Source organism: Pleurodeles waltl, chromosome 1_2 (genome assembly GCF_031143425.1).
Source record: "Pleurodeles waltl isolate 20211129_DDA chromosome 1_2, aPleWal1.hap1.20221129, whole genome shotgun sequence".
Taxonomy (NCBI): domain Eukaryota; kingdom Metazoa; phylum Chordata; class Amphibia; order Caudata; family Salamandridae; genus Pleurodeles; species Pleurodeles waltl.
Genome location: NC_090437.1, coordinates 690,882,984 through 690,906,028, shown reverse-complemented (window position 1 = coordinate 690,906,028; position 23,045 = coordinate 690,882,984). Strand labels below are relative to the sequence as shown.

The 23,045-nt window shown below is 42.7% G+C and overlaps 1 protein-coding gene across 3 annotated transcripts in view; it reads left to right on the top strand.

Annotated features, from left to right (window-relative positions):
• Positions 1–23,045, top strand: part of LRBA (LPS responsive beige-like anchor protein) — a 1,864,610-nt gene that overhangs the window by 1,595,933 nt on the left and 245,632 nt on the right. The window lies entirely within an intron of this gene.

Sequence of the window (23,045 nt, the reverse complement as noted above, 5' to 3'; positions counted from 1 at the left end):
CTATAATCAGAACACCTTCATGGAAGGTAATACAAGGGTATTCTGTTCTTTAAGGTTAACGATGTGTTATATATTGTGGCATTTTTGTAATGGCCAATCACTATGTTTTTACCATTAGTGTCTTTCCCCTCCATTCTCCTTGTCCTTTCCCGCTCCTTGTGCTGGTTTGGCTTATGGAATGTTGGGTTCATGGCTAGATCTAACCATGGTTTTTGACGCTTGTCCGGGATGGGCTCGCTTATTGATGAGACTCAGTAAAGTTTATTGTTACTTCACCATTCTGGACCTTTATTTTCAACAGATTTTAATGCCCTCAAGTCTTTCACACTAGCGTCCACAGAACTGTTTTACATCTCACCTCACACACAATGTACTAATATTGCTATTTAGCAAAAGAAAAGCATCCTGACACTTCTGTGACCAACTCCACTCCCCTTTTGTTTTGTTTTTTGTTTATTTTGTTTAAGAAGCACGCACATTTTTTTTGTCTTTTCGGAAAAATCTAGATCAAATTTTGGCTAATACTGAAAAAGACCAAAAGTAGATCTCAGTTCAACTTCCTTGTGTGTAGCAAGGACATCCTGTATGGCCGACACTATTGCATCTTGCCCTTTCATTCCATCTCTGCATATTGTGTGGCCCAAATAGTCTACTGAATTCAGCTTTATCTTACGTTTTGATCGTTCCTCCATAGTTGCTGATACGTAGTGTAGTAAATAATCATGAGCTTCTTCAATCCTTCACTCACTAATAGATCTTATTGAAAACATGTAATTCCTTATATTACTGTTAACAAATTGTCCATTATTCCCTAGAAAATAGCAGTATACCTGTTAGCTCCAAAAGATTTGGCTAATCCAGGGACCTGCTAACATTCCTCATCCAACTTGATTGGTAAATATGCTGACGGTGAATCAGTAGTCCAAAACCGCTCTACTTTCTCCATAGTCATTAAGATACCACAGTATGCGTGCATCGGTTCAGATCCCATTTGCACTTATATACTGCGTGCCAATGCGTCTGTTTTGTTTATGAATAAAAATGTGTTTTTCATTGGCAATTTGACTACCCCATTAATATTGAGCTATTTAAGTTTAATGTATAAAGGCAGTGTACTGCTGAATCTGAGTGAAGTCGCTCTTGTATCTATTTGAAAAATAAATCATTTCAATAAGGAAAGCTGTACATAGTAAACCATTATTACAAAAGTTTGAGTTACTGTTTACATAAACCTTAAGGAAGAGGATGTGAAGGAATACGAATGAAGACCTTATAAGATACATTACAGACGTTAAATATAATACATATTGATATATTTATTATACACTAGGCCAGAAATGTAGAAGGCCTGAAGGAAATGACCGTTCGTTGGGGGAAAGGGCCTGAGGAGATCAAGACAGGCTAAGCTCAATTAAAAAAGTGAGATTTGTGTGTGAAATTGAAGACGACCAGGGAGGGTGAAGCCTCGAGGGTGAGTGGGAAAGGGGGAGTGATCAGAAACAAGATTGGACCCGATGGTGTGTGTGGGGGTCATGTTTAGGAACAATGACGAAATGATGAGTGGCAAGATGCCATTGTCCAAGACAATTGTGTGGAATACAATAATACCCAACTTTTTTGCCACAGGTACAGTTAGTTGTTAAAAAGCAAAACTATTCTAGGCTGTTCATAAACTTAACTAGACATGGGCCTACCTTAGTCATATATGCCTCCCGGTGGCTAGGAAGACAGAAGACTAGGGGAAATCCTAGAATACAGCGTTATGTTATGTCATATTTTTGATGGGCTCAGTTTAACAATGTTTGTCTTTCATTTATCTTTCGATTTCTAAATATGATTTTATTGTATGAACTTCAGTTTGAGGTAAAGTCTCTTGTCCCGGTGACCCTTGTTGACACAGTATGTGAGAGTAACTAAGCACTGCAGTATTTCTTGTGTACAGCTCTGCATATTGTAGCTTTTGTTTAGATTAGAGTTGTGATTTGTGAATAAAGTTGATATTTGAGATTGTTTGCCTTCTAGAGGTATTTTGTATCAGTTTACAATATGGCCTATCTCTATCTTTTCTAGCATATGTAGCAGTTCTGGATTGCATGACCCGGTTTGTGTGACGTCAGCCACAGACGTCTCATGTTATCTTAAGAAATGTGTTTTTGGCCGCACATTGAATTACATTTCGAGTTGGGAGTTACTGCCTTATTTAATGGCTAATGCTGTCGGCAGTGAATCTCTCCCAGTTATAAACAGAACCCTTATTTATAGCGTTGTTAACATTTTCTCAATTCTGAAGTCTGTGTGGAAGTCCAAGCGTCTGTTTTAGCAGGTGGGGCACAAATCTTTATGGTAACTCTGCTAGAATGGTTAAAAAAAAAGAGGAATAAAATGATTAAAAGAACAATGTCACAGAACAGTAAATTGCAAGTTTTGAAACAATGTGAACACTCCTTGCAGAGTTAACCAGAAGTTCCCTGCAGTACAGTCTCTGACGCCTCCACGGCCAGATGTGTGCTGCAAAGACAGGATCTCTGACAAAGTGCAGCACAGAAATGCGCGCTGGAAAGCCAAATAAATGTCACGGATTAGTCAAGTTTCAATTAACCCACATAAAAAATGCCATAACACAAAGATGAAATCAGAATCATCCTTAGCCTTTTTCGACTTACGTTCGTTTAACAAACAGGTGCACGTTTTCTTCCTCCTTTGGTAAAAACTGGGAATAAACGATAAGATGTTTGTGGCAGACATAAGCATGACTGTTCATTTTTAAATAAAATATGCTTTACTCTTTCCACCTGGATAAGATCGCCTAGATAATTTGGCACGTCAGAAAGCATTACAATCGCCCCATAGCATAAAGTTTGCATAGTCGCCCATGAACCGAACAGGAACATTTATTTGCAGGTTTTCAGCTAGGGTTGTTGCCGCCTGATGGGGTGCTGGCCTCACCATCATTTTTTAAAGTTAGACTGTGAAGCTACAGAAGGTGAATGAGCGGATTCCATGCGAGTTAGCAGATATTGGTACAGTGATGATTCATGAATAGTTGACATACAACTGTTACTTGTTGACACCGTTCACCTCTATCTCACTCAGATGCTGTGTCAACCATTTAGGAGCCCGAATGAAAGGCAGTTTTTTTTAAAGAGTTCTGTGAAATGGCATTATGCTGTTAAAATACTAAGTTTGTGGCAGGTAGCAAGCCAAGTCTGTAGTATTATTTAAGTATGTAGTCAAATGTTTCTCACGACATGCAACCCAGTACAGACGTTTTCACAATTTAAGAACAGCTAAAAGCATGTTTTAATATGTTCTGCTTGTTACTGGCATTTCTGTGATGCGCAGTGGACTTTGTAGCACCATCTGCTGCCCAGGGATGCCTTTCCAAACAGTGTTGGTCCTGTGTAATTCCGAGTTTTTGTGTTCTGGCCCATCTGTAGATTGAATGTCAAAGCCTTCCTCATTGAGCTACAGGCATATGATTTTGGTATCAGACGTGGGTGGCTGGAGGGCTTCACCGTTTTTTTATGCAGCTCTTAGGTCAGGAATAAAGAAGAAAATGATAGGTTTTGGATTTGCTTCATAGGATAAACAATTTGTTGGCTTACAGTTCAGAGGGTAAGATACTTGTTTTTCCTCATTGCAGGCCATCATTAGCAGCCTCTTCAACCATTTTGTAGTTTCACAGGATCTGTGGCAAACTTTACTTTATGCATTGGAGTGATTTCATCTTCATTTATGCTTTCCGACAAAGATTTTTTTTAAACGTAATCCATATAGTGGAAATAGGCCTCCTATTTAAAGAGGTCCACTTCATAGTTTTATGTGTGGAGCTTTTTTCTTCTTATTAAACCCGCTTTACAGGAGTCTGAGCTGGATGAAGCCAGGTCAACTTCCAGCAGCTATGCTCCTCTTAAAGCAGTTTTTTTCTATTCAAACCCCCAAATTCTTAGCAAAATTACTTTGTACCCAATGTTACAGAAAAGGGACACCTCTGGTAGGAGAATATACAAATCTGTCATGTTTTTGCTGGATAGTGTTTCCCAGTTACAGTAAGCAACTTGTGGGCTTTAGAAGCTTCCTATTGATTCTCACAGTGCATACATGTGTTGTAGATTTTTACTTTGAGTGACGAGTAGCATGTAGTACTTATTTACTCTAGATCTAGTTCCAGAGGGCAACTGAGCACCTTACAGTAAAAATGCATGACCTCACTAGCTTAACACCTGAGAGTACAGGGTATCCACGATTGGTAGGGGTGATTACTTAGAAGTTTCTTTCAATTAAAATACAGCAGGATGTAGGCAGAAACCCTGTGGTTGCATTTGGCAGTGACAGAGTGACTGCGAGCTCTTCACGAAGAAAAGGATATAGTGGTAACATTATTGGAATCTATTAGGAAACCTACGAATGAAATTCCCTTTTTTTGCACCAAATTACTTGTGTGAATCAGCCACGCCACACAACCGGCCGCGATGATGTGGTCGATTGGTCCTTTTGATGCTTCTGCATCTGTAATTTTTAATAATTGTTTCTTTAGATGTTTTTTAAGCACTAGAATGTAGCATTTAATTCATTTCAATGTTCAAGTACTGGTAGTAAAGTTTTTTGGGATGATTATGGAGAAGCCCAGGATTCAGTCCTCACCCACTATTGGTCTGGTGGTCTGAGAACTATTTTCATGAGCCTGCCATGTCACACCCCCTCAGTGCTGCAGTGCCCTTCTTCTTCTTAGTGATCTGCTAAATGATCACAAATGTCTGAGACCAAAGTGTTTGAATTTCTTTCCTGCGTGCGCAGGAGGGCATTTCAAACAATGCCAGGTTTAAGAGGATAAAGTGGTGAAATTTTAAAACGCATAATACAGAACAGGATGCGTTGAGGGACTCGAATATAGCTATGGGATTTAAAAGAAGAGATACAGAATGGGTGAGGCAAAATGGAGGACAGAGGAAACATTTACCTATTTGGACAGATGAGGGAGAATAGAAACGTAACCTTGTGATAATGGTGACCAACAAAAAGCATAGATGAAAAATGTGAAGAGCTGCAGCCTAGTTGGCATAACATGCGGGCCTCCTGGCCCTCGCAGAAAACAGTTATTTGTGCCATCTTTTTCCACCTATATTTCCACGATTACATGTGCTCCTGAAAAGGATGGAGTAAGAGTGCAAATTTAGAGTGAAATTTCCCCAAACTCCAATTCAGTTTATGGAGGTGAAAAGGAATGTATTTTTGTACCAATACGAATATATTTCTGGAGAGGGAAACGGGGACAGAATGGTGGGGGAAAGGGGTGTACTCATTTTATTGTACTAATCCAAGACTGGTGGACATGCAGATTTTCACCCGAGTTTTTTTAATTCCCTATAATGTAAAATATACAGATTCTAAAAGGAAACCTAAAATGCATAGACTTCTTACTGAAATAGAATAGTGAACCAGCTCATGCTTGATCCAAGGCAGATATTGATATTCACCATTTGTACAAAAGTATATCTGGTAGTGTAAACAATATATATGCACGCCTTACCAGATGCAGTAAGCGCTATATAAATGCTATTTCAATTCAGTTTCAATTCAAACAAATTAACGTTCATGTAAATGAATTTTGGCATCAATTATAGGACAAGATGTAGAACATTTTATTATATGATTGACTTCAATATCAGGGTGTATTCAAACTTACAAAAATAATATAAACAAATACACTTATTTAGGAGCCTTCTATGTCTACATCAGACATACATTAAAAAGCTGTCAGTAACTAATTATTATGTACTATAAACAGCCAATTTGATTAATTTCAGCAGATTTAGCATCTATGACAGACTAACTAAATATGGCACTGTTTTATAAGAACCTCTCTCCGTTCAAGGAGCAGTAGCAGAATTCAGCATTTTAAACAAAATAATCTGTCTATGGGAGGCACATCATGTGCAATGTGTATAAATTTGTTGTCCATACGAACATGGCTGAAGCCAGCTATACTGTGTGAGCCACAAAATCTCTTGCGTCTGGGCCTTTCCATGTTCACAAGGCCAAAGAGTCCCCAGACGAGTAACTCATGTTCTAAAAAGTTTTGATTGTCTTCTTTGTCCTTTAAAACACTTTGAGACTTAACATAGCTGATTGGTTTCAACAATTTCCAGTTAAGCACCCATCTTTCTTCATCGGCAAAATAATACCTTAACGCAGTATCTAGCAGATTGCCAAAGCTCCCCCCAAACAAAGCCAACATATTCACTGACAAAATAAATCAACACTGAGCACTATTTTTTGTTTGACGTGGAATTAAAGCAATACAGCTAAGGTAGACGCCTTATCAACTGACAGTATACCCATCAAAATCACTAAAATATGTGCATATATGTTGGTACCATTAGCAGCGTACTTCTTAAAACAGTCTTCAAATAAAAAACAGTGTAACGCTCACCTGTAATTTATCTTCAAAACTTTAACAAAAATACCACTTTCAAATAAGCTGTCACCAGCACATATAGGCCCATAAACTACCTCTACAGCATATCAAAGTTCCCTTATAAAGACGTCATTTCTTACAGTAAGCATCATCTGGATGTCTGTAGCCTAGCCAATGTAATATATGGACTGTCCTAGGTGAAGCTCTTGTGATAAAGGGTGACGCTAACAAAGTAGCTGATGAACGTACAGAGTTTTCTACGGCTAACTGCAGCGTGGTTTATTACATACGAATCCAGTCGTGAATGATTCATCTCCTTTAGGAAGTAGTAGGAGTCTTTACTATCTCCTGGCGAGTCAACCTAGGATTCTTATTTTCAAATTGTGATCAGGACTTGAGTAGTCCTCAGAGATCAGTCTTTTCACCTTTTTCTTCCCCTACTAGGTCCTCCTCCAGCAGAACATAAGTGATATGAGAACCTACCATTTTATTACTATATTGTTGACAGCACTTCAAGTACTACTGTGGACACCTAAACCATCACGGAAACCTAAATCTAAACAATGTCTCTTACTATCCAGAGTCCTATTTTAAATACTTTTATGTTTCCTGAGACTCAGTGAATCCAGGGTCAAAATTATTGGTTTCGGAGCTGTGCAGTCAATTTTCATACTTGGCAAAAACAACCACTCATCAGTCTTCTCCATCACCAACATTGAGAAACATAACATGCACCCCTAAATGCACATAATGAAGCTATAGTTATTATATCCCACCACAACCTCCGACGTTTAGGACATAGCCTCCCTTTTAGCCCCCAGAGAGCCGACTAGTAGTACTGAGAGCAGGCTTTTTCTGTCTCTCTTACACCAACTCACTTTGGCTTGACGAGCCAAAACAACAAATCTGCAGGCTTGTAACAGCTCCTCCACTTATACAGCTTGGACGATCTTTAAAATACTGCAACAAAAAACACTCTGCTTCCCTGTAAGGTCCTAGCCTGGTCCAGTATCTGTACAAACAGTGCAGCTGGAATTAAAGTAGACTCTGACCTCCAGGGACTGTGGCTTTCAGGGCCTCCACTCTAACTCCAATCATCTCGCCTAAAACACTGAAAGATGAATTTATAGATCAATCTATCTATATATTTTATATAATAATGCACACACACACACACAGATATAGATGTATATGTAGATAAACATTAATATTGGGAACGTCAACAAACAGGACATAGAAGCAGAAAACAGTCCAGGATCAGTTCAGAGCTTGGATGTATGTTGGAATAACAATTGCCATTACAACAAATGGCTTTACAATGCAAGCTCTATAATGCAAATACCTTTACAACTAATGTCTTTTGCAGCAAAATGTTTTACAACGAATATTCCTTTATCACGGACGCCTTTACCACAAAACTTTAAGTAATTCACAAGTAAGTATAAACCCTTTATATGGGTGTATGTATATCACTCTAACCCTGAAAGGGTGTTGTTTTGACTTATACTGGGTGCTCCCTTGTGTCTGGACAAAACTAAACCTCTCTGGATAGATGTAATGACAACAAAACACATGTCACGGGTTGCTTTTGCTCATTCCAGGTTGGCTTGGATGGTATTTAACCAGTCCAAAGCTGGATTGGTGCAAGGCTTTTGTCATTTTACAGCTTGGCAAGGATGGCACTGGGCCAATCCTAAGCTTAAGGATTTTGCTGTACAAATGGCAAAAGACTTTGTCGTTTTCTAGCTCGACATGGATGGCACTGTGCTAATCCTTTGTTTAAAAACTTTTCTAGAAAAACAGACATTTGAGGTGAGCAAATCTAGCGTGCCAGTAGTGTTGCAGGGTGCTCCTTATTGGAGCCGCTGTCCACTTAAACTTGGGAACTACCCAGAGTTCTCTCTCCATATATATACGTGTGTGTGTGTGTGTGTGTATATATTTTTATATATATATATATACACACACACACATATATATGCATTTAATAGCTTTTTACTTACCTGCAAAATACTTATATTTAACACAATTTTAGTGGTAAAGGAGTATTCATTGTAAAAACATTTGTTGTAAAGACATTTTCATTATAGAGCTTGCGTTGTAAAGCCATTTGTTGTTTAGCCTTCATTATAAAGGCTGTTTCCCTTCAGAGCTATCTAAGGTACTACTTATACTAATTTACTGTTCATGTATACCCAAATCAAGATAGAGATGATCTTCCCCTGTTACACAGGAACATAGAATATTTCCAGGGCCACTAGAATTGTGCATCTACTGCAGCTGTGTTTTTCGCATAATTATGGATTTGCTACATTTGCCAGGTAATCCATCATCTACCGCATAATCTGCAGATTATAACCACAAATAATTTTGTTTCTTACTTAAATGGATCAAAAGTTAACAAAACAATCCATCATATGTTTGCTTCTAGTGGAAGGTCCTTCACAAAGGTTAACTAGTCATCTTTCATTTGCTTATTTCTGTATTTGTTTGGCAAACTGGTACTAATAAGGTGAAATATTTGCCCAGACAGCACTACCATATTTAAAAATAAAATAATGAAATTATACTATAAAAAATGTACCGCATAATGCAGCATAATTTGCCTTTTTTTGTTGCATAATTTAGTCACACCTTCCATGTAATTTGGCGCTACCCTGCTGCATAATTGCAGTGGCCCTGGTTATTTCATTGCAGTATGCAGAGATAGCCATCTAACCATGCTAGCACTTTCTCCTTTCACAAAAGAAATACTGCAAAAGAGCAAAGAAATTGTCATCTTTTCTTGTTTTACTTAGAGACATCTACAGGCTTGCATGGTTTCTCTTTGGATTGTTTTAGTGTGTATTTGATGCTTCCATAATTTTCTTACTTCCTATGGAAATTCCACTTCACCAGGTGCAAATGGTTTCTACTAGATCCATTTGCTGTATATCGATTTTGGATTCTTGATTACATGTACGCAGCGGTATGCACAAGGAGGGTTATACAAGTAAAAAGCTAAAGGAAACCAGTAGAGATTATTAACCCTTCCGATGGTTCAAACCGAGTGTACCGAAATGTTCTCGATAGTAGTTCATTGTATTTCCAGACTCCTATTAGCTAGCACCTTGGGCCAGTGTGGAAACCGTGTCTGACGGCTCAGTTAAATTGCCAGCAGCCGCCCCTGTGAAGACCTCAGAGTATGCTTTATAAGGCCTGTGGCTGGTATTTTGCAGTAGCCAGGGAGATTGGTGATGGCCCCTGGGCAGGGATGCTGTTTGACAGTATCCATGAGCTCTCTGTCCATGGATGAGTGATGCTTGTCTCTACTGGCTGTCACTCCTGAAAGGCTGCTTTCTTTCAGAACGGTAGGTAGGATTATAGTCCTACGGACGGCGGTGAGAAGCGGGACCGCGGAGGGGCTGTGCTGGCCAGCCTCAGTTCAGTGTGTCTGGAATGCGTAGCCCGAGATTAGAGGCAGTTACAAGACTGTGGCAGGAAAAGCTGTTCATATTTTCACAGTCGATGATTGCTTCCTGTTGGCTGCAATAAACTTAAGTTTAATTGAGTCTCTATATTAACTTCGTTGTGCAGGACTGTAACGTTTTTCAGCCACGTTTTTCAGTAGAAGAATTGTTAGTGGATGTCTTAAAGTTTGATTGCAGAGCAACATTTTCCAGAGACTGCCGGCACATGACAAGCCCTCAGTTAACCATTATGTAAAGACACGCACGATACTTTCCACATAATATGCTTACAATGGCACAAGCAACGTTAACATTCAAACGTAATTTATTATTTTAAAAAATTTCAGACATTTTAGCTTGACAAGCGTTTGTGGGTCTTTTTTTAAGTCTAATTATATGGCAGGTTAACAATCTTAATAAAGAACAGGGCGGTTTAAACTACTTGAATGATTAAAGCTGCAGACGTTGGAGTGTATAGTATAGCGAAAAACCGCTACAGCAGATATCCCAAACTTTTAAGTCTTTAAGGAGTATCAGTGTTGAACCGAAATAATTCAAAATATCATTTACTCAAGCTGATGCAAATTGACACGACGTATGATTGTTACAAGTGTATTTGGTGCTTTAGGGCAAATGGCGTTGCTTTTCTCCCTCAATGCCACTGATTGATTTGGTGCTATTTGCTTTCAGGGTGGAATGCTATGGAGCTCCCATGCCTCGTCAGAATTCCGGCCCGACACCGAGCAGTCTATTTATGCACTGCAAATAAGAAGAGAGCTAAGGGCTCCATGCACGTACCTTTTATCTCGTCGCAAACGCCCCGATTAGCAGAATCGATCCGTTTGCAACGAGAAAAAAGCGTTTTGGTATGTACAGACCCATTTTTGCGATTCGGTAATCTATTTGCTGAAATACAAAAAGAGTTTGCGAGTCGCAATTAGGAAGGGGCGTTCGCGGTCACAAAACAATCGCAGTTAGCACCAGTTTCAAATTGGTGCTGACCCATTCACAAAAGGGAAGGGGTCCCCATAGGACCCCTTTCTGAATGAATGCAAAAACATTTTTTCATTTTTGTTTTTGAAATGCATTCCATTTTCCTTTAAGGAAAATGGGCTGCATTTCAAAAAATAAAATACTACTTTATTTAAAAGCAGTCACAGACATGGTGGTCTGCTGATCCCAGCAGGCCACCATCCCTGTGAGTGCCGCCATTCCCAATGGGGTCGCAAATTGCGACCTACCTCATGAGTAGTCATGAGGTAGGTCATTTGCAACCCCATTGCAAATGGCAACCAGTGTCATTGACACTGTTGTACATCAGGTTTTGCGACTCGCAAACTGCAAGTCGCTAAGTTTTGAAATTTGCGAATCGCAAAACCTGATCTTTGCACCTGTGGCCCTAAATTCCAAAAACGTATTTTTCTGGAAGGTGGGTTGTAATGTAGAGGAGAACTAAATTAAATTAATTAACGTGCTATTTAGTAGCCTGTATCTCAATGCGTTTTGTCGTTAAAAATTATTGATATATTTAAATGATGTCGATAGGAAATATGACTGAAATTATAAAATGTCCTATTACAGATATGAACATTAAATAGATGAGAAAGAAGGTAAGTTTGTGGAAGAGACTAAAAAAACAGTAAATTCCTCATTCTGAGACCCAGATAACATAAGGTCTTCAAATGCTTTGAGCCAAGTGAACAAAGCTGAACACGTGCCAATCATTTTAGCATGCTAAGTTAAAAATAGAGAAACAAAGTGTTTCGAAATAGCCAATGCGTGGATTACAAAGAATACCCTTGCACTAACTTCCAGAATGTAGGGGCATGACTCCAGTGTAGGATCTTATGCCTGGATGGGATACTATGCCATTACTTGCAGAAGTCATAAGAGAAACAGCCCAGTTATTTAGGGATAAAGTGTCTGGCAAACAGCACAATATGTTGGTGATTGCTAACTCACGTTGTACCGGAAGTTGTGATTGAATCCTCCAGTGCTGAGCTTACCCCAAAACTTTTTATTTGAATCCAGTCAGTGTGAAGAGATACTTATTAGGAAAGCAAAGCCTGCTGGCAGCATGCTAGGTCTATCACCCGTCTTGTTATTGTTATTCTTTCAAGAGGTATTTGAACCTCTTTGAATCACTTCTCACCAGAACAAGATTGTTCTCAGGGTCGGTCTGTGACAGAAAATAGACCAAGCCACCAAAATAAAAGTGCCACCTCAATTAGTAAATTAGAAAGCTAAAAATAAAGTGACCAATGTTAGGAAAGTGGGGCATTTTTCAACTTATCCTGCTTCTCATAAAATATGCTTTAGCAAGATGTCCCAGCGTGATTGTTAGGAAATCTGAAGCTCACCCCCCCCACCCCCCAATCATACTGACCAAGATAGGCTCCTGTATAAAAAGTTGTAGTCTCCTAACTGCAGAAACACATGGACCTACACATGCTGCTAGATTTTCACTAATGTAGGGTTCACCCTCAGCATAACACAGGAAGTCTTGCTAAATGTGATTGTTTGCATCTAAATATCAAAAATAGATCAGTGGCTGTGCTTGATCTGCTAGATTTCTCCATGGCGTTTGATATATTCGAGCATTCCATTCTTCTTGTCAGGTTGTCTTCTGTGGCTATAGGGTATGGAGCTGGAGATTCTGTGGTTCTCCTTTCACCTCATGGTGTTGTGTCTTTTTTCCATAATATCCAGTTTTAGAGATATAACACAGGTATCAATTTCCATGGCTCCTGCTGCAACGTGGCAAAAAAACTTTTGAGATGACCGGCACACCATTACGTGGACATGCATAGTACGATGCCCTAGTATTTTCTCTCTGACTCCCTGTGTGGCAGTGTACTTCAAAACTGGGAAAAATTTTCCCAGTATCTGTCAGTAGAATGTTCGATTGAGCTTCCACAGGCATTACATGAGCGCTATCAATTCTTTTTTAGAACAGAATTATTTCTTTGAGTTGATGCCTTTTAGAAAGAACATTCCCTATTTCCGAAAAATTGATATGAGAACAAAGCGCACAGTTGCCTTGAATTGTGTAATTTTTCTGCATCCGGATAGTGATACATATAATATTACTTTCAACTGATTTATTTTACTTCTGTGCTTTATGTTAGACTTGGTCATCCACTGCTCTCTCAAATGAAGACTTGACAGAGAGACATATGCTTCAAGTGCTTTTTGATTGGAATCTTTTATGAAAGCTGAATGTAAACACTGGCCCCTAAGGGCATTTGCTTCTTATGAACTTTCTGCTTCTTAGTCAATCATACTTTATTTTTGTCCTTAATCGCTGCTGCTGAAATTCCAAATGTAGCTTGGTTCCTAAATGTCTCATCTTCAGTTTAAATCAAGTAAACGGGGTAGTGTTCCCCTTTGTTACCGAAAAAGAGGCAAGCCTTTAATGATATTTTTGTTTCGAGTGATACGACTTGTCTAAAAAAAGAATAAAGGAGAGGAGAAAGCTTGTGATTTTTGTGTTTTCCCTTATTTATCCCAATGTTTATATGTTCTTACATTCTATTTCAGAAAATATCAGCAAGGGAGAGAAGTAAACGAATGTGTGATAGAAACTAAACATAACAAGCATTTCCTATAAACTCTACAAATAACTACACAGCTTCATTCCATTAATGTGCAAGTCTGCAGCCAGAAATATGTCCATATTAGAAGCTCTCTGCACACTCATTAAAACTTATGTTTGATGGGTACTTTTAATGGATGATTGATAGTTCTAACCACAGATTCCTCGCCTTGTAAGACACAAATCTGAACTGGAACTTTTGTCTTGCAGCAGCATCTGTATGCAGGCAGGTGGTGCCATTGTACATGGCGGTGGTTCCTTCACTCCTCCAGAAGATGCAATGTAGAGCCCCATGTAGGTGCCAACTCTGCATGCTGATGCGTTCTTCGATGTGGATCCAGAGCTCTGCTCCCCACTTTTTCTCAGTGTTCACTGACCTCAAAAATTGGAAAATAATATGTCTTCCTTGAGGATGACTGGTTTTAAACCGTACCGCAGATGCAGGAAGCAGATGTCTGTCACAGCTCCACTCGTTGTCTCTTTGTTGCTTGGGCTCCAAGCATGACCAGAAGTCATGTGATAAATTCACCTGATGAATCTGAAGGCTTTCAGACAGCACAAAGATTTAGATTGTCATCCACGAAAAGCTTGGTCAGTCCCGGCGAAGTCCAGGGGTCATTCAAAGCCCCAGCTACACCTCTGTCCTTGGGTAAGTCCCAGACGAAGTTGAAAGCGAAGTAGCAGCATAGCAGAAGTCCAGGTGAGGAATTCCTTTCGCTCCTGCTCTTCTATTCGAGGGAGAAGCCACGCAGTTGGCTTTCTAAAGCTCTCACTGCATCTGCAATGCATGCTATAGTTCCAAGCTAATTTTAAGGTTGGAGCCAACGTGACCCAGATTGCTCGACCCCCTAATTGACTCCACAGCAGATTGAGGTCTTCAAGAAGGTGATGCTACGACTATTCCAGACCTGACCATGTCCTTCTGGCACACCTTAAGGCCCCACAGATCCATCAGGGATCCCAGGTAGTCTGCCACTGTTTGGACCTCTCCTGGCACTGTCTGACTGTGCTCCGTGCCCAGCTCCCCAGCTTCACCATGCTGCACCTCCAAAATGTTGCTGCAGGCTATGCTGGTTCTGGGTAGATCAGTGCTGGCCTCTGTTCTGGAGGTTCTGGAGGTGCCAGTCCCTCATTCAGTCCTGACTCCAGTGTTGCATCCAGAGCAGAGTCCAGCTAGTTCGCTATCTCTGTTTTGCTTCAAGATCACTAGGGTGCAAACTTTAATCTGGTAAGACTCCCCAGTGGTACCAAAGCATGGAAGTAATTTATCTGACTCCGATACAGTCCAGGGGCTCCAACATGTTACCCACATAAATGATGATAATGATGAGGAGGTGAATACTTTGTCCACTACCCACGACTTACCTGTAATGTTGCTAGATTGTAGCTTGACCTTCAAAATGCTACTGGTCCAGATCATTTTGTTTGAGACAGATTTGGATTCTCCTTTGTGGCCCTGAGTGCCTCTTTTGTGGTGGTCATTCGCAGGACAGTGGACGTGTTGCGGTTGCCCTCTGCAGAAACCATGCACAATTTACTTAATGAAAATTTGCAGCCACACCCTTTCTGATGAGGTTTTGCTTCCTTTCAGTGATTCTCTGACAGAGGCTGTTGTGGCAGCCTGACCGAGACCTTGCTAAAGCATTCGTTAGATATTGTTAATTGATCTTTTTGTTCATTAGACTGCTATTCTCTGCAGCCAAATCTCTATTGTCCTATAATGAATGTGAGAAATGCCAAGAACACAAGATGTACTAATAGAGCATAAAGCGGAACTTGTGGAGGAAACAATATGCCTGCCACAGACGTCTAGACTCCTGGAATCTCTATCAAATGGGACATATGTCAGATACTCAATATCATGGGAGGCAAAATCAGCCTGTATCACCAAACTTGGATGAGAAGGATGTCTTAGGAGACAAGCCGGATCACCAGGGGCAGGTCGGTGCCTGTGAGATATAGCTCGATCAGCAAGGACCCCTGTATAATGTTAGCCCAAGCCCCCACCAAAACATCATGTTGGGCTTCACTGTAGGTAGGCACTGGTTAAACCCCATTTGTCCTTGATGGAGGACATCAATTAGAGGATCCAAAGTTAATTCCACTGAAGGAAGTGTTAGATCCGAAACTACAGCAACCCTTCTCAGCATGTCAACAAGAGAGGAACTCGCCTCCATACCAAGGCTAGGGGGAAAAAGTAGGCCTGAGGCTTGGAAAGAGTCCAAGCCACTAGCCGCAGCTAGATCAACCATCCAGCTGTCCTCTCTATGAAGCTGATGAATATCTGAATGGATGGTATATACTCAAGTCCTTCAGAAGTAGAAACATGAGGGGAGTCCCCAGAATGTGGAGGGGGGTCAAGGATAACTGGCATGACTGGTGCTGTACCAGATGTTGAGCAGCACCAAGAAGGAGATTCCTCAAAGTCAATATCGACTTCAGACGAGGAAAGGGATTCAAGGTCAATTGGCACCGCCAGCGGAGTCGACAGAGTCAGCTGATCGAATAAAGGGTCTGAAGGTGGAAATCCCGAAGGACTGTGCACCAGCACCGCGACGGCTTTGTCATCTGAAGCTAAAGGCCTAATTGAAGCAGAGGGCGAACCCATCAGTGTGGACACAGTCAAGGCACTTTGCACCTCCATGGGACACACAGGCGCTCCAGAGGAAGGTGATTTCCCAGAGATAGCGTGAAGAGAAATGTAATACTCATGTATCTGGCTTAGAGTCGCCCCGGCCCTTGGAAAAGGAGGGAGACGCAGAGTAGACTTAGGCCTCGACTCCTCAACCAAGGAATGGTGGGAGTCCATACGTGATGATGTCGACAACATCCACATATTCGACGTCTTGCGTCATGACTTACCCCGTGAAGTCAATGGAGAATTATGTCCACGAGAACGACTCCTTGAACGGACCCCAGTATGAGAAGGATACTGTGGTCAACGGGAAATATGGGACGGTTCCGACATCCGTGCTGCCAGAAGCTTTTAAACAATGCTCCTGCAGAGCTTTCGGCTGAAGATGACGTCAGGAGTCGCACTCTTCAGCGTCATGGTGCCCGCCCACATACAATTCGAGTGGGGGTCTGAAGCTGACATTTGTTATCCACAGGGTTTGAACTTGAAGACATGGACAGGAAAAAGCACACTGTTCCGTTGAGGTAGGCCGAAAATGCTCTGACCAACGTTACTAGATCCGTGTTTCAAGCGCGGATAAGAAGAAACTGACATCAATGCGTCCGCGAAGAGGTTATATGGACTATGTTGACATTACATCCAGTGAACTTTGTTGATACGGAGTCGGCGTGCTATGAGTAGGAGGCGCAGTATATAATGCACACCCTTAAGTGATTCACCCTCCCTTGAGTCCGGTGCAACCCTTAGTGATAGTGTTAGAAACTTTCCAATAATCAAACCTCTCAGAAAGGGGTAGCTGTAGAGAGCAGCTAAGGCTTATCGGAGAGGGTGTACAGCAATTGCAATAACCACAGAGTCAGTCAATGATTTACACACAAGAAAGGACCACACCAAGCATTAGTATTGTTTATTCACACACAGGCATTACACTAACTTTGGTAGATCTCATTGGAGATATGAACACACAAAAGTATACTTCGAAACAGGTAGGTAAAAGCATAACATAGAATGGGCCCCTATGAGGGGTAGGGGCAAACCATTCACAAAAAAAAAAGTGTCAGAAAAGTCACCGCAGACCGAGACTGACACGAATGCTAAGGACTGGGGAAGTACTAAAACACCAAAGCTAAGTAGCAGGAATTCCCCAGGAGCCCATGTTCAGAGGCGTTACCTAGGGTCGGGTGTGCCATAGGATAACAATGGGTAAGTCGCAGTTATAAAAAGGTGGGAAAAGGACCCTTCCAAGAGGACCCTGAGGAAACACGTTGGACCAAGGAAGGTTCGAGAATGCTCCCACCCGTGGATACCCAGAAAAGTGGAGTACCTACACCAGGGAGCCCAGGTGCATAGAAGTGAAGTCTTGTCAGAACCTTCCGCAGAGGTCAATGGGGACCTCGGCTGTCAAGCTGCTGCAGTGACCTGTGGACCAGGTCAGTGGAACCCAGGCCTGATTCCAGACAAAGAGCACCTGTGGGGAGAGGGGACAGAGTCCAAACCGCCCAGAGGCATCAAGGGTGCCCAGGACAGCAATGCCCACCCTTCTCGTGGGTGTTGTGCTGTTGGACAGGTGTTGTGAAGTTGCAGCTGTGGCGTCCAGGCAATGCAGAAGGATCCCGTGAGTCATCCAAGAGCTATCCCACACAGGTCGTCGATTGCAGAGGGGTCAGTGGTCAGCAGGACCAACAACAAGCCTTGGCAATTCAAAAAGAAGAGTTGCAGTAGGAGTTGCAGTAGTGGGATCCAGCAAGGTCAGAGGGAATCAACCTTTGCAGGTAAGTCAGGACCAGCCCTCAGCAGTGAGGAGAGTACAAAGAAGATGGATGCCCACATTACAGAGGTTGCATGGAGGACATCGGTCTTGGAGCAGTGTGATGCCTGAGGCTTCTTGAAACTAGGAGGTCTTCGTGTTGAAGAGCCAACAAGCCTTGGTAACAACAGATGCAGAGCACAGGGGTTCCGTTCCCAGCAGCTCCAGTGAGGAACCACCGTCTTCCCAGAAGCAAAGAAGACAGGTCAGACCTCTAGAGAGCCAAAGAACCACCACCTGTGTCGCAGAGGCTTGAGGAGTCCATGGGACAGCAGGATCCACAAACCAGCAGTAGACGTTGATGGGTCTGCGGATGCAGACGAGTGACTCCTTAACTCCAAGGCAGATTCCTTCTGGATGTCCTTAGTGACTCTGGAGGATGTACGGCCACTGAAGTTGCAGAGTCCTTGCAATGCTGAGGGACAAAGTTGCAGTAGGAGCCCTCCTACCAGCTGCAGTCTTGTTTTGGTTTCTGACTAAGTCCAGAAGCAGAATCCTCTGTCCAGGGCACAGAAGTGGTCTTGAAAATCATTCTAGGTGTATCTAGATGTACCTGGGTGACTCTAGGGTCCCACCCTCAGGAGAGCCCTTTAGTAACCCTGGAAGGGGGTTGGACAACTTCTGTAGTGACCCACCTACCAGGGGTGGACAGGGATGCTACTCTACTGGACTGACAGTCAGCTGCTACCAGGGGCTCACCTTGTTTCCAAGATGGCAGAATCAAGCAGCCACCTGGCAGAGATCTGGGCACTCCCCAACGGGTGGAGCTGGATAGGGGCGTGGCCACACCCCTGTCCTTTGTGAGTTTCGCACCAAAGCGGGAGCCAGAGGGCTCCTCCACTGGATGGATCTGGTTTGAGGAGAGGGGCCCCGAATGCGCCCTTCAAGGGAGCACCCCAACCCTAGACCAGAGACACCTATTTGTAAAGGAGAGGGGTTAACACCTCTCCTTCAAAGGAAATGCTTCGTTCTGTCTCCCCCTGCCCGAGTTGAGCTCAACAGCAGGAAGGCACAACAGTGTCTGGGGTCAGCAGCAGCACTGTCTTGCACGCAGACCTTACAAGGATAGGCAGGCAGACATGGGGGATCTTCTAAGGAACCCCAAAAGTACATGGTATCATCCAACTAACACTGGAATTAGTGTACTTGCATGATTCCAACCTGTTTGACACCAAACATGACCAGGTTCAGAGAAACCATTATGTAGTTGGGCCTTGGGTACTGACCAACGTCCACTACATACCTTTAAATGATTTCCTCACACTTACAAAGCCCAGGAAATGGAGTCTGGGGTTTGTAGGGGTACCTTTGCTCATGCAAGGGTACCCTCAGACTTAGAACCATGCACCATTCCCTTGGGCTGAATGGCCTACCTTTGGGGTGACTTATAGGGTCAAAGAGTAGTGACCACAATAGAAGGCAAACCTCATATCGGGGGTGAAAGGTGCATGCACCATTTCACACAGGCTGCACTGGCAGGGCTATAGTCATGGGTGGCACAATACATATTGCAGTCCATAGGGGTCCCCTGGAGTACCAATACCCTGGGTACGTAAGTACCATATTCCAGCGACTTACAGGGGTACACCAGTAGCCAATTGTGGGGTGTAAGAGATGCTTACCAAATTTAGGGGAGACATCACTGACAATTGGTTCCTGGTTAGCAAGATCCCAGTGTACTACATTCAAAACACACTGACACCAGGCAAAATATAGGGGGAACCATGTCAGAAAGATCCTACTTTCCTACCTATGGGAAGAGTTTCCAGATCCAGTCTTGCAACTGCGGAAGATTCTAAATTAAGGAATCTGTGGCTAGGTGTCTCTATCGGACAGTATTCTACTGGCTGAAGGTGAATCATCTTCAGTTAGATAAAAATGTGCTTATCTTCGGTAACAGTATTTCTAGTAGATATCCCATCTACCTCTAGATTTCACTTTCTGAATTTCCTCTATGTGGCTATACTGGGTCTGGCAAAGTTAAATCAGCTCTCACACCCTTGAGTTCACTATGGCTACAATGTCTCTCCGGATATGACATCACAGAGCCATATAGGGCACCATCCAGTGCGCTGATATCAGATACAGTCAGTTTTTTCTTGCCCCTAGAGGCAGAGACAAGACTTACTAAATTGGCAGGAATGGAGTGCAGAAAGCTAACCTGGAACCCTATTAACAAGAAGGCAATACTACTGTTCAGAATAGGGAACATGACAAGCCTTTCAAGGAACACGCCCTAACAGGTGACTTGAATAAGAATGGCTAATCCATCAGAAGCAGATAAGGCAGAAAAATACTGGTGTCAAATGCAAAGCTTTGCTGAGCTAACGAAAGCACAACCCATCTGAGAAGTGTTAATGAGAGGGTCCACCTCTTTCTTAGCATACCAAAGATTTGGTAGGTGGAAGGCATATTGCTGAGAAAATGTACATCACTTTCATTTAGTGCTTAATCACAAATAGAAAATCCTCCAATGACCAAGGAATGCTAAAGAGTTAAAGACTCATTGCTTGACTAATGTGTTAGTCAATCAAAACATCAAACGGGAAAGGGAAGCCTCCTTGGCACACAGGTAGTGCCGGAAACAAAGTGTAAATACTGAGTGTACATGAGGGTGGCCATTAAACTTCCACAGTGGTCTGACTGAGATACATATGCTTTAAGGACCTGCACAAGGTATTAAAAAACAGCAATTGTAGCATAAAAACTTGGCAAATAAATTGCAAACTAGGGATGGGTGGAACTCACGGAGTTACATAAGAACTTCACTAGTTTCCGCAGCATTCCACCAAAGGGCAGAAAATATGCAGGTTGCAAGGCAATTTAGCGCCTGTAGCGTGAGCAGTACTGAAAATCAGCACAAACTGCACCATGCATTGAGCAAGAGGGCACGGACATTTAATTTGATTTTGCTCCTGCTCGAGTAGAAAATCTACTTGTGCTGCAGGAAATATACTTGAGCGGCACCCCTCTGATCGTGATGATTGTGACCGCCCATGTTACTAAATCGCGCTAGGCGAGACCAAATCTTGCTTGCATTTTCTGTAGTCTCGTAGGAGAAAAATTCCACCAGGTAGCACTTGGTGAAATTTGGTCAGAATGCTGTGTTAAAGAGTAAAATGGAGTGACCAAAATTCCTCCAATTCCCCAGGCGGTGCAAAACATTCTGTCCAACTCCATTTCAAACCACTTACTGTTGCAGACACCACTCATAGCTTGCCTGCTCTGATGTTGAGAGAACCCACAAGATTACTGACCATCAAGGCTATCCCAAGAAAACCCAGCCAATACCACAGTCACAGTTCCTAAAGCCACAGTACACAAAACTCTATGCCGCCCTCCTTGTTGCAGTATCACATGGCTGTCATGTAGGCTGCTGGAATCTGGAAAAACCTGCCCGTGATGGAAGGCCTTGGAGGGCTTGCCGGAGCTCAGGAAGCTTCAATAGATCGATGCAGTGTCTATGGTACACTTGAGGCTAGAGGCATAGAATATCTCTACCTCATCCAGATGGCCCCAACAGCCCAGAGATGATATGTTTGTTATCACCATAAGCTCTTGTCGAGGCAAGGAAAACGGTCTGCTGCACACCAGATCATTCGCCATCCAACAATAAAGGTCTCGGGTTGCCTCGTCCAAGATGAATATGTTATCCAAGAGGCACCCTCACGGTTTCACTGCAGGACCCACATTTGATATCATGCATGTGGCACAAGTAGAATGTACATGGCCAGGAGACCAAGAAGCCTTAGAGCTATCACATCTGGAAGCAAAGCATGAGCCTGAAACACTGGGATCATAGCCTGAACGTACATGACTCATTATGGGGGCAGAAAGTCCTTCACAACCACAGCGTCTGGGATAGCCTCTGATAAGAAGAATCCTCTGCATCAGCGGAACAGGGTTTTGGCTCACAAGAACAACATATCATTACTTCCTTCAGCCACAAATATTGAAAGCATAGAACTCTGTGTATTGTCACTCAAGTTGGCTTTACCTTAACTCTGAAGCAAAGATTTATTTTGTACGAACCATACCGAAAAACTCATAATGAGCAGTGGATTAAGAAATATGATTGACGTTGTTCAGAATGATATCCAGTTGTAAGCTAGATAGCATCTGAATTTCTATTAATTCTCCACTAGTGTTTCAGTCTAATGTGAACAATAAAAGTCTTGACTACTCTATTTCTGATAGATACTTCTAACCGCAGATTCCTCATTTTAGACTATACCCTAGGCACCAGTGTTCGTGTGAACCTAACCTGCCACTCACCTGTGTCCTCCAGCTCCTGCTTGTTCCAGTCTGATCCATTTGCCACTGTTTGACTGGCCCCGCCACGGCCCCGGTTTTTTCGCCCGCTGTTCTTTCCACCAGCAGAAGTCCCGCCCACCCGATGACCAAGGGTCCCCCATGGGCTTGCAGCATGTATTATGCCACCCATGGGAGCACATGCAAAATGTGTCTGCAGGCCTGCCATTGCAGCTTGCGTGAAAAGGTGCATGCACCCTTTCACTGCAGGTCACTGTAAGTCATCCTATGTTAGGCCCTCCTAGCCCAGAAGGCAGGATGCACGTCCCTGTGTGTGAGGGCACCCCTGCATGAGCAGAGGTGCCCCAACAAACACCAGTTACATTATACTGGACTTTGTAAGTGGGGGGAAGCCATTTTACCCGTGATCTGGACATAGGTCACTACCTGTGTCCAGCTACATAATGGTAACTCCGAACCTAGGCATGTTTGGTATCAAACATTTCAGAATCATACCCCAATCCGGTTGCCAGTATTGGTGGAATGATTCCATGCACTTTGGGGGCTCCTTAAAGGACCCCTAGTATTGCTACTACGAGTCTTTTGGGGTCTTCTGGGCAGCATGCGCTGCTGCCACCCCACAGAGAGGGTTCCGCCCTCCTGCTGCTTGACCAGCTCAAGCCCAGGAAGGCAGAACAAAGGATTTCCTGTGGGAGAGGGAGGCAGCACCTCTCCCCTTGGAAATAGGTGTTACATGGCTTGGGAGGGGTAGACTCCCAAAGCCACCAGTATGCTTTGTAGGGCACATTTGGTGCTCTCCTTGCATAAATCGGTTTGCACGAGTCCAGGGACCCTTGGTCCCTGCTCTGAAGCGAAACTGGACAAAGGAA